The sequence below is a fragment of the Pinus tabuliformis genome, chromosome 5_1, assembly GCF_031772625.1.
Source record: "Pinus tabuliformis cultivar Carrire ecotype Pingquan chromosome 5_1, CPIR1, whole genome shotgun sequence".
Taxonomy (NCBI): domain Eukaryota; kingdom Viridiplantae; phylum Streptophyta; class Pinopsida; order Pinales; family Pinaceae; genus Pinus; species Pinus tabuliformis.
In genome coordinates, this window is record NC_142305.1 from 593,167,811 (window position 1) to 593,184,816 (window position 17,006).

Sequence of the window (17,006 nt, forward strand, 5' to 3'; positions counted from 1 at the left end):
AGTTTGAACAGATTTTCAACCTCAAGAAACAAATTACTCAAGTCAAAATGTTCTTCTAATTACATATTTGAGGATGTATAAACCAGAGAAATTACAAGAGAACCCTAAACTAAAGAATTATCCTCATGCAAGACTGGAAATTGCAAGGCATTTAATGGATGCTCAATGATTTCATTATTTTCTTCCTCATCATGTGCGACCTTACCACCTTGTCTCGATGCAAAATTATGCTCATCAGATTGTGAATTCGAGCATGGCATGTTTTCATCGCGAGTTAATTCATTACAAGTGGTAGTACACAAGGGATAGCAAGTTGAAGAAGAAGTTCCCATAAGAAAATCTTCTTTGACCAGATCAGATTCTAAATTTAAACCTTGCAAATTGAAGTCTACTTTAGAAATCAAAAGATGGTCGATGTACCTAGGCATTCATCACCATACATATCAGTGGAATCATTTTCATCAGAATGATGGTTGTCCAAGGCTTTAGTTTGTTTAAGCATCTCACTTTTGTTTGACTAATTTCTGAGTTCATAAGATTCTAGATCACCCAAGAATGAAGGAATAACATACTGAAATAGAGGACTTTGAAAGAGGGAAGAGAGATTAAAAACATCTTCACCCTTATGCTCCTCTACCTATGGAATGTAACCACCTTGTACCTGATCACCATTTGGATCAATAAATTTAGAATAAAGAGTATCTGAAGAACTTGTTGGTGGAGCAGATTGATCAAACGAATTGAGGTACAAAGAGCCATGAGATGTAGATGATAGAGGATGACATGTATCCCTTGAAGAAACAATACTTTTTATGATATCGGATTCGAGATTTAGATTATGTACAATGATGTGATCCTGAGGAATTAAGGGATCAACCTATTAGAACTTTTGAATTTTTCATCGATAAGATCATGATCATGGAAAATAGAAGAAGGTGGAAGAGGTGAATCAACAATTTGATTTTCAAAATTCCAAAGTTCAACATTAGCATGAGAGACCACCTTGTTTGGAATGAGAAAGGAGGAGGACAAGGGACAAAAGGGGTTGTATATTCCTCCTCTGAGGGTTGAGGTGTCTCGTGAGTGAGAAAATTTAGGAGAATAAAATTTGGGATGAGACTTGAAGATGTTTCAGATTCAAATTGTTCAATAGACACTCGAACCAAACGCTAGAAATTTTCATTTAAGAAATCCCAATCCAAATCTTCTTCAGGAAACTCATAACACAAGTGAAGAAATCTATAAGAAAAACCATCTAATGATTCATCAGGTTTCATTCTAAGTTGATTGACCCTCTTATATACATTTTGATAATCATACCTATCAATGGCTTAATGAAGCTCCTTGAAATTTTTTTCGAATGAATGAATAGAGGTAGATGGTAAGGTATGACACCATTGCTTAACTTGACCTTCAACTGCGAGTGTGAATAATTTACAAGAAACATCTTCATAATCCACTTGATAAAAATCACAAAAATTAAGAAATTTAAGTGTGTTCAGGTATGGTTGTTCCACCCTCGCCTTCAAACTTTAATTTAGACACACTGTAAATTAATTCCATTGGGATTTTAAGATTCACTCTATTACAAAAGCATCATGGGATTATGATTTGGGAAGAAGCCATTCAAGATAAAATATTCAAAATAGACTTCAACGGGCTTAGCTTGTCATTTGGGCCTCTTTCTAGTGTCAATTGTTGACGGTGCTGGAAGTCCACCAACATAGGGGGTCTCCCTGGTATGAAGTCCCAACTAGACCTCACACTATTTGGAGGAGGATCCCCATCTGGATAATAGGCCTGGCCACCATAGATGTAATAAACAACATAAGAGAGTATTCACATAACCTTTGAAACAAGCAATTTGACATTGTGAGGCATAAAATTGCAATGTATATAAGGTTCTTTCACGGAAGGGATAGAAAGTGTGAGCCTCTAGAAGAAAGGTAATAGTATTATCCTAAAAGAGACACACAATAGCAAGGACAAACTTGTTAGTTAACCTACAAAATAGTTCACAAGATAAAAAAGATCATGAAAGCAAATAACAACGCACATTCAACAAGATGCATACCAAATCCAGTGAGATAGTTCATTTTCTTAGTATGTATCAACACAAACATATATCACAAACATTAAGAGAATAATCTTACAACATCCACAATACATGCATGGAAGTGTGGCAGCTCTAAGAGCTTCGTATATTAAGTAAAAGTTCCATTATACACAATTACTACGATGCAACACTAGCCCCAATAATGGAACATTAAGTCACCACTTGGTCCTCCAAATACTAATTCTCTCTCTTATGCCAAGCTAGAGAAGCCAAGGTGAAAGGTGCTTTTCTTGAGCTATGTGGGTTTATTTATAACAAATTAGGTGAGATTTCACCTCCCATGTGACTCTTGACATCCCTCATGACTCTTGAGCTTCTATGTGACTTTTGAGCTTCTTTGTGACCTTTGAAATCCTACACGACTCTAGGACTTGATAGTGCCTTTTAACATTCCATATGTGATCCTTGGGCTTCCTGCACACATTTTAAATTTTCTCATTTTGAAAATACAAAATTATAGTCCACCAATAACGTGGAAAAATACATGGGACCAAATAACACTCTTGTGTTGACAATTTGAATTACCATAATTTGGTGACTGTGACATGAGACTTCATCGTGATTTATCAATGTGTGGCTCCTTTCCCCACTGATATGCCTTCAACTCTTGAAGATTGATCTATGATGTGCTTCGTCTTCACCCTCCAAAGGGTCTAGATAAGTATTGGAGTCTTCCATGTCATCTAGATCTTCACCCATTTGTCGTAGTTCAGAGCTCCTTTATCTCCTTGTTTGATTATCTCTTTGTGTTTCTTATTTCCCTAAGTGTCCTCTTGCAACCTCTCCTTGATTTCCTCCTTGAGCATCATCTTTCCATGTTAGGATGATAGTACCTACAAATAGATTTCACTCATGGAAATACAACACCAGTCTCAAAATCACCTAGTCTACCTTGTTTTCTCATGAAAGATGTTGACTTTGATGGGACAATGCGTAAGGGATGAAAGGGAAGCCTTATTGGGTACATTGTGCAGGATTAGGAGGAAAGAAGTGAGATATTAGGCATTATGATTGCGCAATGCATAGTGGCAAGGAAAGGCAAGTCAGGGATTGTGTATTGGGCAAGTCTAGGAGGCAAGGAAAGCTTGCCTGTTCACTGAGAATTCACGGTGCATAGTGCTTGAAGGGATGGGTTTAAACTTTAGATGTTGCACAGTTGAGAATTTCAAGGACTAGGAGATGATCTGAATGTTCACTGAAAGTGCGCAGTGTGCAGTGAAAGCAAGTATGGTCAAGGCATTGCGCAAAAGGAAAGCTCATGAAACAAGGGTGGCAAGCTTGGGCATTGTAACTGCGCAATGCATAGTGGTAGAGGAGGATGCTTTAGGCATTGCGAAATTGGCTTCTGTAAGGGTCTAGAGATAATCTCAGTGTCCACTAGAAGTGTGTAGTGCACAATGCTAGGAATGGTTGGTCAAATTTTTCACATTGGCCAAGTGTTACTGGCAAGATGGAGTGATTGAGCTCTAAGGTTGCTTAATGTGTTGTTGGAGGATATTGTCCTCTTATGACCCATTGTCTTTTTAATTGATCCATCTATTGATTTTATTTATAGGAATATTTAAGAAGGTTCAACCAACTTTTCTCTATAATAATGGACATGAAATGATTAGGCTACATTTTTTCACATCGTTTTTGGCTTCACCAATACCTATCACTCCTACCCATCCTTAGTTTTATCTTTGTTAAGAGATAATTAATGGTAAGCCAACTCTTCTCCATGTCGATTAATATTTTATGACACCTTTTAAGATATATGTTTATTGGTATAAGATTTAGTTACACCTAACTTTGAATTGGATAAACAAAAAATTATTAAAAGATCTGTAAACCACCATGGATATTCCACTAGATAGTTTGTCACAATATATTTGATAAAATTATAATTACAAAAGTATGAAATCTACATTATGAGGGTTTATTTCTCTTTATATTTATTTATGGATCTGTAAATTATTGTTTATTGCGTACACATGCTAATCAGACTTATGTAGAAAATAGAGAATAATGAAATAAAAACTCATACACCATAATTAACACAAGATATATCCTAAGAGAAAACCTAGATGCAAGGTTAGGCAACTCCATTCTCTTTCTCTATATAGAAAATGGATGCAACTACAAATAAGTGATGCATGTGACTCATGGGCTACTACAGTGCACAAATCCCCTTTGTGTGCTCTCTCCCTATCCCTCTACTCTGCTCATCTATGAAACAATATGCCCTCAAAAAAAGGGAACCTCTCTTCCTCCTAGTGGCCTGGTTATAACATAACCTGATAGCTTGCTAATGGTTAGGTTTGACTCCTTCAACTCTTAACTAGATTTACAATATGGACTCTTCTAGAGTCTTCTTCATCTTGATCACATGGCTAGCCCCTTTTCCATGATAAATGGGGGTCGATGTGGCATCCTCTCGAATTATGGTGATTAAAAGTGGAACTTCGATTAAGGTGATTATTGTGTCATTTGAAAGGTATCTATGTGTAGAATAGAAAGAAAAAGGTGACATGATTAAGTGGCAAAGGTTTATGCCCAAAAAATGTTGTTTGATGCCTCAAAATGCTCCTCAAAGGTTTCAAACCCCAATTTGCCAAACTGGGTCCCACCGGTATAAATGGTCCTATGAGTTAATTCTTCCAATTTTTCAAGTTTTACAGAATCAAGATGGATGACAAGCAATATAATGATCCAGTTCAAATCATTCAATGTAGTACTTGTGAGCATCCAAAGAAGGGTTGGCTAACACACGTCAATTACCAATGTTATATGACTTTTGTTTAAATCAATCAATCCATCATCAAAACTAATTGCACTTCACCACATCAGATCAAAAGGAGATTTATATTCATTAAGTACATATATAGAAAGGGTTTAAAAAGTGTAGATATGTTCAACTTCAATATTTCAAGAAAATTCCACCAACATCCATTTACATTATTGTATTTTTGTGTTATACATTAGGAGATTCATTGGCTAATAATGGACATGTTTATATATTTAGAGTAATGAATTTATACGTATTCATAAATAATGCTATTGATTTTTCATCCCCACACTTTTTTATGCAAAGTATTGGAACCATCTATTCAAATATTTCAAACTCACGGGTTTTTATATAATTAGATCTCCATTATTTCATATGTGGCTTAAATGAGAGATGAAATCACTAGATAGTTCTCTTTCTCATTGTATTGGGCAATTGCATCTCCTACATACATCACATGAAAATAATTCACAATTGATCATATCACTTACTTGGGTTTGGAAAGGCGTGCTAGAAGTCATTGGAAGATCATGCTATAAATTTATATTGTCGGGTGATCAAAAGAAGATAGGAATTTGCTGGCTTCATAGAAAAAATTGGCTTCACCAAAAGCAAATGGAGGCCAGGGTTTAAAAAACCCCTTTCTCTTGTCCGAGGGTCTTGTAGCAAAAAATATATGGATACTAATTCAAAGAAAAGATGTACAAGTATTGGTAATAAGAGCCAAGTATATTTCCCATGCTTCTATAAAGGACTGGCTAAGGAATCTTGTAAAACAAGTTCGTAACACCTCAATTTTTTGGAAAGGTAATAACTTAGCATTTGATTTGGTAGGCAACTACTTGATTTGACAAGTTGATAAAGGAGACAGGGTATGAATAAACCTTGATCCAGGGGTAGACAATTAAGGAGTGCATAGATGATTAAGGGGCTAAGAAGTAGAGGTCATTAGACTCTTAGATATGTTGTGAACTTGCAAAGGAACAACAAATTGCAAACAACATGTTGACAATTATAGCTCAAACAATAACTTTTGCATAGGTTCAATGTAAACTCAAAAGTAGTTTTAAATATTTTTAAAAAAGTAGTTATATTTTTTATAAGTTATCCTATTATATTATTTACTTTGGGAAAAAGAAGAAGTGAAAAGAGTTATATTTAGTTGTTAAGTCTAAAAAAGTGTATCCCATGCGTGAATGACTTCAACTAAGAGAAAACTTAAAAATTGATTAGGGTTTTGGTCTTATCTAAAAGTATAAAGACATGCATACATGGTTCATGCATATTTGATAAATTTAATAGGTTGAGCAACCAAGAAAAAGAGAGAGCAGGGATTTAGGAAAAGGTCAGGGAAACAAGAAACTCTGTATAGGTTGATGTACAATTCCATACATTAGTATGAAACATTTCCTTGTAGTTGCATGGACAAATATATACAATTGTAAGTTTGGTATGTGTGATCATGCCATATAGTCTATACAAGTCACACATTTAGCCACTCTGCTTAGTTCAAGGTGATGTGTGATTTTGCAACTACTGATTTCTTGGCATCTTGTGGAGGTTTCCTTGTAAGTTTATTAAGGAAATCAAAAGATGATTTTTGAGGAGTAATTATTTGTATATCTATGAAATTCATTTTATGCTTCTATTATTTGATTTCCAACTATACGGTGATTCATGTTATGGTATAAATTAATTTTAGCATTAATTAAATTTAGTAATTTACTTATTTAATTCAAAACACAAGAACAATATTCATTCAAACATGGAAATTTTCATGTGGTATCCAAGCTAGCTCTCTAATTAAGATTATCAAGGATTTGTGGCAGTGAATCTATTCCAAGGAAGAAGGACTAGTAGGGAGAGGGTTTCGAAACTATTTTTTAGATTTGGGAGTATATGTAATAGAACTCCAAGATGACCTTGACCAACCTTAGGTTAGAAGACAGATTGGATAGTGCCTCCAATTTATTATTGTGAAAGGTGACGGGGTTACACTCTTATTAGAAGGGACTGGGATCTAGTATATCTTCAAGGACATTGTAACTCTATCTATAGATCCATAGTAGTTGGAAACTCACAACATAAAGATCCCACCTAGGAGGCACTACAAAATAAAGTTTTCATTAGTATTGGTGTAACTTACATCAACAAGTAGAAGAAACCATTATTTATTTAACTATGTTCTATCCTTATACAAAAGAGGTATGGAAAGAGATGGAAAGAAAGGTTGGACTAAGAAATTCCTATGAAGGTGAAGACATAGAAGGGGGATTTAGATCTTGGTATACATAAGAGGATACCAAGAACATTAGAGTCCTTCCTCTTAACATATCTTGGGGAGCTTGGTTAGCTAGAAACTTGAAGTTGTTTTAGGGGAAAGAGACATTACCGTTGATATGTGCTGTTTAGGATCTTAATGTATTCAATGCTTACCCAAATATTTAGGATAAACAAATACAACATGAGCTTAAAGAAGAGGTAAACAATAAGGACATGTCCATGGCCATACTTTTATGATGCCTCATACACTAATCACTTTGAAGGGAGGATCAAGGGGAATTTTATATCTATCTTCAAATCATATCATTATGTTCAAAGCTAGAGTAGGTAAAAATTGATTGCTCTCAAAATAGTTTCGATGTTTTCCCAAGAGCTTGGTATATAACAAATTCAAATATTTGGTGATTTACTCCTAATTATTCAATGGATGTGCAAGAAAATAGTACTACGAAATTTCACTTTACAGTCATTGTATGATGATGTATCTTCTAATTTTAGTTGTCCTACACGTCTCTTTGTCTCAAATATGTAGGTGCAGGAACATGATAGTGAATGAACTATCAAAAGATGGGCTAAGAATGGATAGAGGAACTTGGATTATAGCAATACTCCAGGATGGGAACACAGTTAAATATACTCATAAACATTGGATTTAATTAATACTAGTATTGAATTTTGTACAAGACAAATACCATCTAATAATATTCAAAGCACACAAGTTGATGCTGTAAATGTTCACATTTTAAAGATTTGAAGATTTCCATAGATAAATATGTGCTACATTTGAATTATTTTGATTATGGATATCCATTATGTGAATGTTAGTCTTGGATATCCTTACCTGGAATAAAATGATACAACAAATATTAATGTTCAAAATAAGTTTATGAAGATTTGGTACAAGAAAAATAAGATCACACTATAGGATAGGTATCTTGGTAAATTGGAAGGGCCTAAATAGCCACATCCAAAAGTCTATATAGCAAAATCAATGGAGAAGGCCAAGTCCTTGGCTTAATCAAAAGAAGAGCACACAATAGCACCTCTAAAACAATCATGAGGGGCATAAATAGGAAGAAGAAGCTAAGGTAATTCAAATTAAAGCATTCAAGCTAGAGGAATTGAGATCTAAGATTGTATAACTCCACCCACACTACTTAGTGAAACATTAATCATTAAGGCACGGGTGTGACCATCAACATGGCCCGACATGGCACTAGAATGACCACCATATGAGAGACACACAGAGGCATACCAACATAGCAAGGAGACATCATCATAGTACAATAAGGAACAACTAAATTCCATGTCAACATGGCAAGAAAGTAGTTGGACCCCATGTTCACATGTCACTAAGATGGATGGATGCTAGTGCATGGTAGCAAATGGATACTTTGCTTAGCCACTCATATTGCATGGATTTTCCCATGTTTGAAGGACGATGTGAAGGGGGATGGAATGTAGTGTACCTATGTGGGGTAATGTGAAGGTACTTAGGGAGGTAGCCAAGGGAATAACAATAAACATGTATTTGAATAATGTGAAAGAATGTAATGTTCTTATAAGATAGAAGGTGTTACTAGAAGGTTCCATCTACTAGAATGTTCCTTCTTAAAATGTTCATAGAAGATAGACAACATTATAAATATAAGTAATGTAATGGGAATGTGAATAATATTGTAATTGAAACAAGCAAGTAATGCTTTGGTGTTTCCTTAAGGAATAATAAACAGTGTTACACTATCTCAAGGGTTTTATCTATATCTCTTATGTTTATTCTTGTATGTTGATTATTGGGTTTATTTGTTGGAGATTAAGGGTTTATTTCGTATTATATTTTTTCAAATCTACCAAGGTAATTAACATTTCATATCAAAGCCATTTCCTTGGCCAAAGTGGGGCAATTTATTTATTTATTTTATGGATTTTTTCCAAGGGAAAATGAGGGACATGAAATTTGAGTAAATTACTGTAGTTTTGTGGGTTGAAATTGTAGAAAAAAGTTTTAGATATGGATTTTTTATAAAAGAAAACATAGTTAAAAAGCAAAAAACGAAAACACAAAAACATAAAAACACAAACACAAAAACAAAACAAACAAACAAAAAACCTAGCTCAATCGAAGTTTGAGAGGTCAAGTTATCACTGATTTAAAATCAATAATTTTAGGGTTCCTTCGTGATGGCCACATGGACTGCATATTCATATATTTTGATAAATACCTCCAATTTCCATCAAACCAACACCATTGGAAAAAGGATTTTTAGCCATTTGATTTGATCTGTGATATGTTATATTTTCAATAAAATTTGAGTATGTTACACCATCACAAGTTTATCCCTATAACCCTCATGGACATGGCGAGATTTTTGAAAGTTTTTCTCAAGAATGGTCTCAAGGAATCAAAGAGTTACTCACTAAATGCAAGGAGACTTGTTATATTGAGTCCATATACATTGACGTCAAGGTAGCATATGCTTGAGAACAATATGCTTGATATACTTTAGAGGATTTTTGTACTAATTGGTATCTAAATAATTGTCATTTTTTTGGATGAAAACTACTTTTATATTATATTTAATGAATCTACTCCACCTTATGTAAAGAACATTGTGGAGATATGCTAGAATTTGGATAAGGCTATAATTTTTCATCTTGCTTATTCCCTAGTTGTAGTGTGTTATGCAGACAACTTCTCAAAAATGGATGGATCAATATATTTGGATACAAATGACCAAGGTATGCACTTGGAGCACCATTTTCATCCAACTATTGAATTTAGGTATCTTCCACGAAGAGTCAACATCTACACATGGATATATGGGACCTAGTTTTAAGGTGGAGCTTCCACTACTTCAACATGGTGGTTAACAATATTACATGGGGCCTTGGTTCTTTAGCCTACTTCAAAAATATGGTCCACGCTCATCCATACGACCATGATAAAAAGTGGAGCTTATTAGACTACTTTAGCATGTTGGCTAGTACTATACTTTGATTTACTTCAACATTGTGGTCTCAACATAACCATGGGACCCACATAGGCATATGGTGATAATACTTTCTCACAACAAGCGTTGAGGACAACACTTTTGTAAGGGGGGTGGAATGTAGCATATTTGGAAGGGTAATATGGGGTACCTGGGGAGGTACCTAAGAGGAATGATAATAGAGTAATAATAGTGGTGTTCATTCAATGTAAGGTGGACTAAATCACCTATATTATTAAATAAGGCCCATTATGGTAGTTAGTAGTGAATAAATGTAATGGGACCTCATTAAATAAGGCCCACTGCATAGTTAGGAGTTTGTTATGATTATAATTTTCAAGAGTTCTCTTGATAATTACAAATAGCAATGGAGAAATCCTTATGATGTGTGTGGATGATTATTGTAATTGAGCTTAGCTCATTAGGAGGTTGCCCCCTCAAAGAGGCAAGTGAATATGACTGGAATCCTTCCATAAAAGGATCATTTCTAAGGTGTTTCCCCGCCTTAAGGGTTCGATATAAATAAAAGAGAATTTCCATAATATTCTTGGATCTATTATGTGAAATTTTATTCTCAAATCTATTATGGCACTTAACAAATTCCTAACTACCTAGTGAACCTTCTTTAATGAGGTCCCATTACATTTATTTATGACTAACTACCATAGCGTGTCTTATTTAATAACATATTGGACCTAGTCTACCTTATATTGAATGACCTCTACTTATACTACACTATAATTCCTCTTGGGTACCTTCCTAGGTACCCCATATTACCCTCACAGGTACACTACAATATAGAGTAAATGTAAGTCCCGTTGATCCAAAGTTTGGTTTCCTTGAAGCTTTTAAAGACCAAAAAACCTCTTAATATGGAGGTGTGACCCAAATAGATATGAGTAAAAAAAATGGTTGTAGGACTTAGTACCTACAAGTGAAATTGAATAATCATTTAACGGTATATAAAAAGAAAAGGGCAATGCAAGTTCAAAAAAACAAAATTAATTGAATATAAAAAGAAAAAGAGAGAGGAATGGGAAATGAAAGATCAATCTCTTGGCCTTCCCATTAGCTACCATATCTCTTATGTATTCTTGTGAATTGAAACTTAAAGGGTCTTTTTAGCTAGGTGGAGAGAATGCAAATCAAGAGAAGCTATAAAAATTATTGAATGGTCAAAGAGACAATAGCTACATTATAATCAAAGATTCAAAATAAAGACCGAACAACCATTTGAATGTTGATTTTCCCATTAGGGTTTCTGGTGGCCTGGGTGCAGGCGATATAGACAAGCTCTCAAATCTGGCTACAATTTCTTCTATATCTAGTTGAATTTCTCCTTCTGCATCTATTGGCGTATCAATCATCTACATCCACATGGTTTTTTTTTCCTCTGATCACCCCAATCCTTGTTATTGGAGGGAATTTGCTACACAGAGCCTTATACTCTATCGGGACTGTAATCCAAAAGAATTATGCAAAAACACTCTCAGCACTTTAAAAATGAGGAACCTGCATTTTCAAAGCAAAATACACTATCGGTGGGAATTTTGTTCCAAAGGAACAAAATACAAACAAAATACACTATCGGCACAGTAATATTCAAAGTATTGCGTTATACGCAATATACACTATCAACCCCTTTCAACGCTCCTTCTTCAATGCGATAACAAGTGGAGTTATCGGAGATCGCAATCGGCGACTCCACTGTTCCAAAGGTTTGGCTCTTCCCGCTCCGAACTTGCGATGCGATAACAATGCGGACCCGATAACTTATTACAACCTCCCTATAACGTTTCGGCTCCGATAGTGTCGCGCTATTGGAGTTTGGCGTTTTCAATGGTCTTCTACTCCACATAAAGTCATGCGATGCGATATTGGTTTGGACCTGATATGGGTATGAGCCAAATCTAATAAAGTTTCAGGTCAAGAACTATTTTCCGGCTAAGTGATTTTTCTTGATTTCTCTGTGTAAAACATAGTTTTATTTGCAAGACTTAACAATTCATTTAAGAAGAACAGTCGCCCGATATATGGGGAAAACTGTACCAATAAGCTTAATTCACATATATGACAGGAAAATAAGGCCGAATTATCATTAACAAACTCAGAAGGAAAGAAACACCATCAAATACATATGCAAATATATCAGTTAACAAAGAACTGTAAGTTCCTATGCACAGAGAGAATTCTTCAAGAACACAATGCCTCCGGGGCCTCTTGCTATAGTGCATCCCGCTATCTTATTTATAATTAATAGATAGAGCCTTCTCGACCATTATCCTTTACAAAAGCATGGCTTTTACATAAGTGTTTTAAAGCAATAAAGCTACTACAACTTATCATAAAGCGTCTTATTAGAACTTTGATCTTTATTCTTAATTTTATCATTATCCTAAGCTAGGAAAGCATGGAAATTTGTTGGCTAAAGGACCCCACTCCCTTGCCTGTAGACTTTTTTGGATTTTTGGAATATGTTTGAAGACCTTTTCCTCTAAGTCACATGCTCCTGCATCAGACTCCTGAGGAGAAAATTCTTCATGGGCTCTTGTTCATGAGTTCATCTACAGAACTGCCTAGTTTCTGTATCATGTCTTCTGTAACCCAAGTAGCTTCAGCGGTTGGCTAATCCTTCCACTTTACCAAATATTGGAAGTAATCTTGTCCCCTTGTTTTATTAAACACCTTCTTGTCCAGAATTCTTTCTGGCTGCAAATTATTTCTTGTGGGTAACTATTTTACCTAATCAACCTCTTGGGTCTCTCAATTTTGTGTTGTATCATCTGCATTCTCACCTTCATATTTTTACAGGTATGCAACATTAAAAATTGGTGATATTCCAACATCAGAAGGTAACTCAATCTCATATGCATTTGCAGAAAACTTTCTTAACACTCTGCATGGCCCAATTTTCTTGAACTTCAGTTTATTATACTCCCTCTTTGGAAACCTCTCCTTTTTGAGATGTGTTAAAACCAAATCCCCAACTTCAAAATTAATCTCTCTTCTCCTCATGTCTACTCTGGTTTTATATTTGATGTTGCCATCTTGCAGCTGCTGCTTCACTTGTTCATGTATTGCCTGCATTTCTGAAGCAAAATCTTCACCCTCTGCACTTCTCATCTCTTCTTTTACCAAGTTTCTTAACTCAGCTACTCCTCTTGCATGCATTCCATAAACAATATGGAATGGACTCTGTCCTGTACTCCTGTTAGGTGAGTCATTATATGCATACTCAGCTTGTGCCAATATTTGATCCCAATGCTTTGGATGTTCTACAGTAAGGCTCCTTAAAACATTGCCTAAACTCTTGTTCACCACTTCAGTCTGTCCATCAGTTTGTGGATGATAGGCAGAAATAAAACTTAAATTAGTTCTCAGCTTCTTCCATAGTGTCCTCCAAAAATGTCCAACAAATTTGGAATCCCTGTCTGAGACAATACTTTTGGGCAATCCATGCAATCTTACAACCTCCTTAAAAAACAAATTAGCAATGTGAGAAGCATCACTAGTTATATAACATGGAATAAAGTGTGCCATTTTTGAAAATCTGTCCACTACAACAAAAATTGAGTCATTACCTCTTTGAGTCTTTGGTAAGCCCAAAACAAAATCCATACTTACCATATCCCAATGCATATCTGGAATTGGTAATGGAATATACAAACCTATATTTTGGCTTCTTCCCTTTGCATGTTGACATATTTTGCAAGTTTTCACATACTTCTCCACTTAAGATTTCATTTTCGGCCAGAAATAAAATCTGTTTAGCTACTCATAAGTCTTCTCTACACCAAAATGTCTTGCAAGTCCTCCACTGTGTTTTTCTTTGGATAAATTCTCCCTCATTGAACAGTTTGGTATGCACAACTGATTTTTCTTGAATAATAGCCCATCTTGCAAGAAGTAATCCAACCATTTACTCCTATCCATCAAAATAGGATTTCTACAAGCCTCAAATGCCTCTTTAAAATCTAAATCAGTCTCATACAATTCTTTAAGAAAATCAAAACCCAACACTTGGATTTGACTCTCTTGAAATAATACATTCCTCCTACTTAAGGCATCTGCAACTTTGTTTGACTGCCCATTTATATGCTTCAAAACAAAATGGAAACCTTGAAGATATTCTACCTATTTAGCATGTTTTTGGCTGAGCTTTGGCTGCTGCATTATAAATTGTAGGGCATGGTTATTTGAATAAAGGATGAATTCCTTTGACATTAGATAATGCCTCCATTTCTTCAATGACTGCACAACTGCGTAGAACTTCTTATCATAAGAAGAATACTTCTTTTTGGAATCATTTAGCTTTTCACTAAAATAGGCTATTGGTCTATCTTCTTGGCTTAAAACACCTCGAATTGCTTCTCCGCTGGCATCACACTTCACTTGAAAAGGTTTGTTAAAATCAGGCAGAACGAAAATAGGCTTTTCAGTGATTTTTTCCTTTAATAGCTTAAAATTCTTCTCTGCTTCGGTTGTCCATTTAAATGGTTGTTTGTCCTTCTTTATTGTCTCAATAATAGGTGCATTTATCTTACTAAAATTCTTGATGAATTTTCTATAAAAACTAGCAAGACCATGAAAAATCCTCACCTCAAAAACACTCTTGGGTGAAGGCCATTCCATGATTGCCTTGATCTCCGGATCCATCTTCAGCCCTTCAGCATAAATAACAAAACCCAAGTATACTAGCTCCTCTTTCATGAATGAACACTTCTTCATAATCAGCAATAATTTCTCTGGCTACAGCCTTTGTAAGACATAATTCAAATGCCTCATATGCTCTTCCTTAGACCTGCTGTAAACTAATATATCGTCCAGATATACTATTACAAACTTACCAATGAAATCTTTAAAAACTTCATTCATTAGTCTGATAAATGTACCTGGTACATTTGACAACCCAAAAGGCATTACTCTCCACTCATATAGTCCCTCATTTGTCTTAAAAGCGGTTTTCCACTCATCCCCTTCTCTTATTATTATCTGATGATACCCACTTTTAAGATCTAGCTTTGAAAAATACTTTGCTCCACTCAAGCAATCCATTAAATCTTCAATTCTAGGCAATATGTACTTGATTGTGATTTTATTGATGGCTCTTGAATCTGTACACATTCTCCAGCCTCCATCTTTCTTTGGACTCAGCACTATTGGTACTGTTATACTCCTATACCAATAGGTGTCATATTTCATGATTGACTGGTTGAGCTCTGTAATATGTTTATCCTTTTTGCAAAGGTTTTCCATATTATCAAAAAAAAAAAAATCCAAAATTTAAAAAATGTAAAGAGGGTATACCCTAAAAGAAAAATCAAAGGGTAAAAAGAATAAAATGGTCAAAAAGGTGAAAGAAATGAACCCCAAATAAAGAAGACCAGGAAAGTGTGCAAGTCCAAAAAGCCACTACTTTTTCATTTTCTGCAAATAAAGCATTGTGTGCAGCTTGTGAACTTTATGCCACAATTTATGAATGGCCAAACAGCTTAATCTTGGCTAGTTCATGTTTGAATTTCCTGTTTTAGAGATAGAGAATAAAATCTGACCAAACTATTTAATCTTGGCAGATAATTAGATAGGTAGAGAAACAAAGGAGCTCAACAGTTTAATCTGAGCCCTGGGAAGTAATAAGTGCAGACTTATGTAGGCTTACCATGAAAAGAAAAGAAAAGTTGATGAGGGTTTACCAGTCTAAGTGCACCCAAAGAAAGAAGAAAAAATGTTAGGCAAAGTAGGCAGGGTAGGTAAGTTGGTGTTGCAGAATGATACTTGTGATAGATCGTGTCTCTCAATGTGTTAACTTTTACTTTTATCACAAGTGCCATGGCGGACTTTCCACCTGATACAGCTCAAGCGAGGCAAGGTTTCATGACTAACTCCCATTCATACTTTTACCTAAGTCATTCACTAACTTCCCCAAAGGTATTAAGATCTGCTTAATATCACTCATAAATCACTCATCTCGTTTCATAAACCATTGCCTAGGTAAAACCCTATTTTACTTAGGAAAATCCATAAAAACCCTTTTTTCAGTTCTAGCCTAAGTTTAACTACCAAAGTTAAATTATTTTTTAACTTAGCGCTTTCAATTCATAAATCATATTAACTTCTAATTTTTTATTATATAAATCCCATGTACATGGTTACCCTTCCCGTAATATGTATATATAATAAAAACCCCAAATAATTAATATCCCCACCCCAATCGATTACGACCATAGCACTATTTGAAAGAAATTAACGGATTTATTTTTTCATTAATAAACTCCCCACCACCGCGCTAAAGGGATTAATCACCAACTGGGTCGATTAATAACCAAGCCCCGACCAATGAAAATAACCCCGAAAAACCATTAAAAAACATTATTTATTTGTGTTGGCCCCGCAGCATTAACCTCTCGCCATATTTCATGCGCGTCCGCCGTCAGATCTCCACCCTCACATCCAACGGTCGACGATCATATCGCGACCCCCTCCATCGCCGAACGTTAGCTCGCGAGGAACCGGTGGTTTTGCTGCCCATACAAGTCCACGTGTCGACCGCTTAGCCTGCTCGCTCGCCCTCCGCCCGAAACCGCCCAGCCCCAAAAGCGGTGCGAGCCAAACCGCTTACCACCGTCATCCGTCCTTTTGCTGACGTCACCCCCACTGACGTCATTCACCCTTCTGCTGACATCACCCTCCGCGTCCTCTGCCACGTCACCTACCCTCGTACTCCTGCTTACGTCATTCGTCCTGCTTATAAAAAAATTCCTGCCAAAGCTTCTTTTCGTCGAATAAAAGGGAAAAAGTCATTTTTTCTTTGTTTTTCTGCATGCAGCGCCCCGCGCGCTCCAGGTATAAA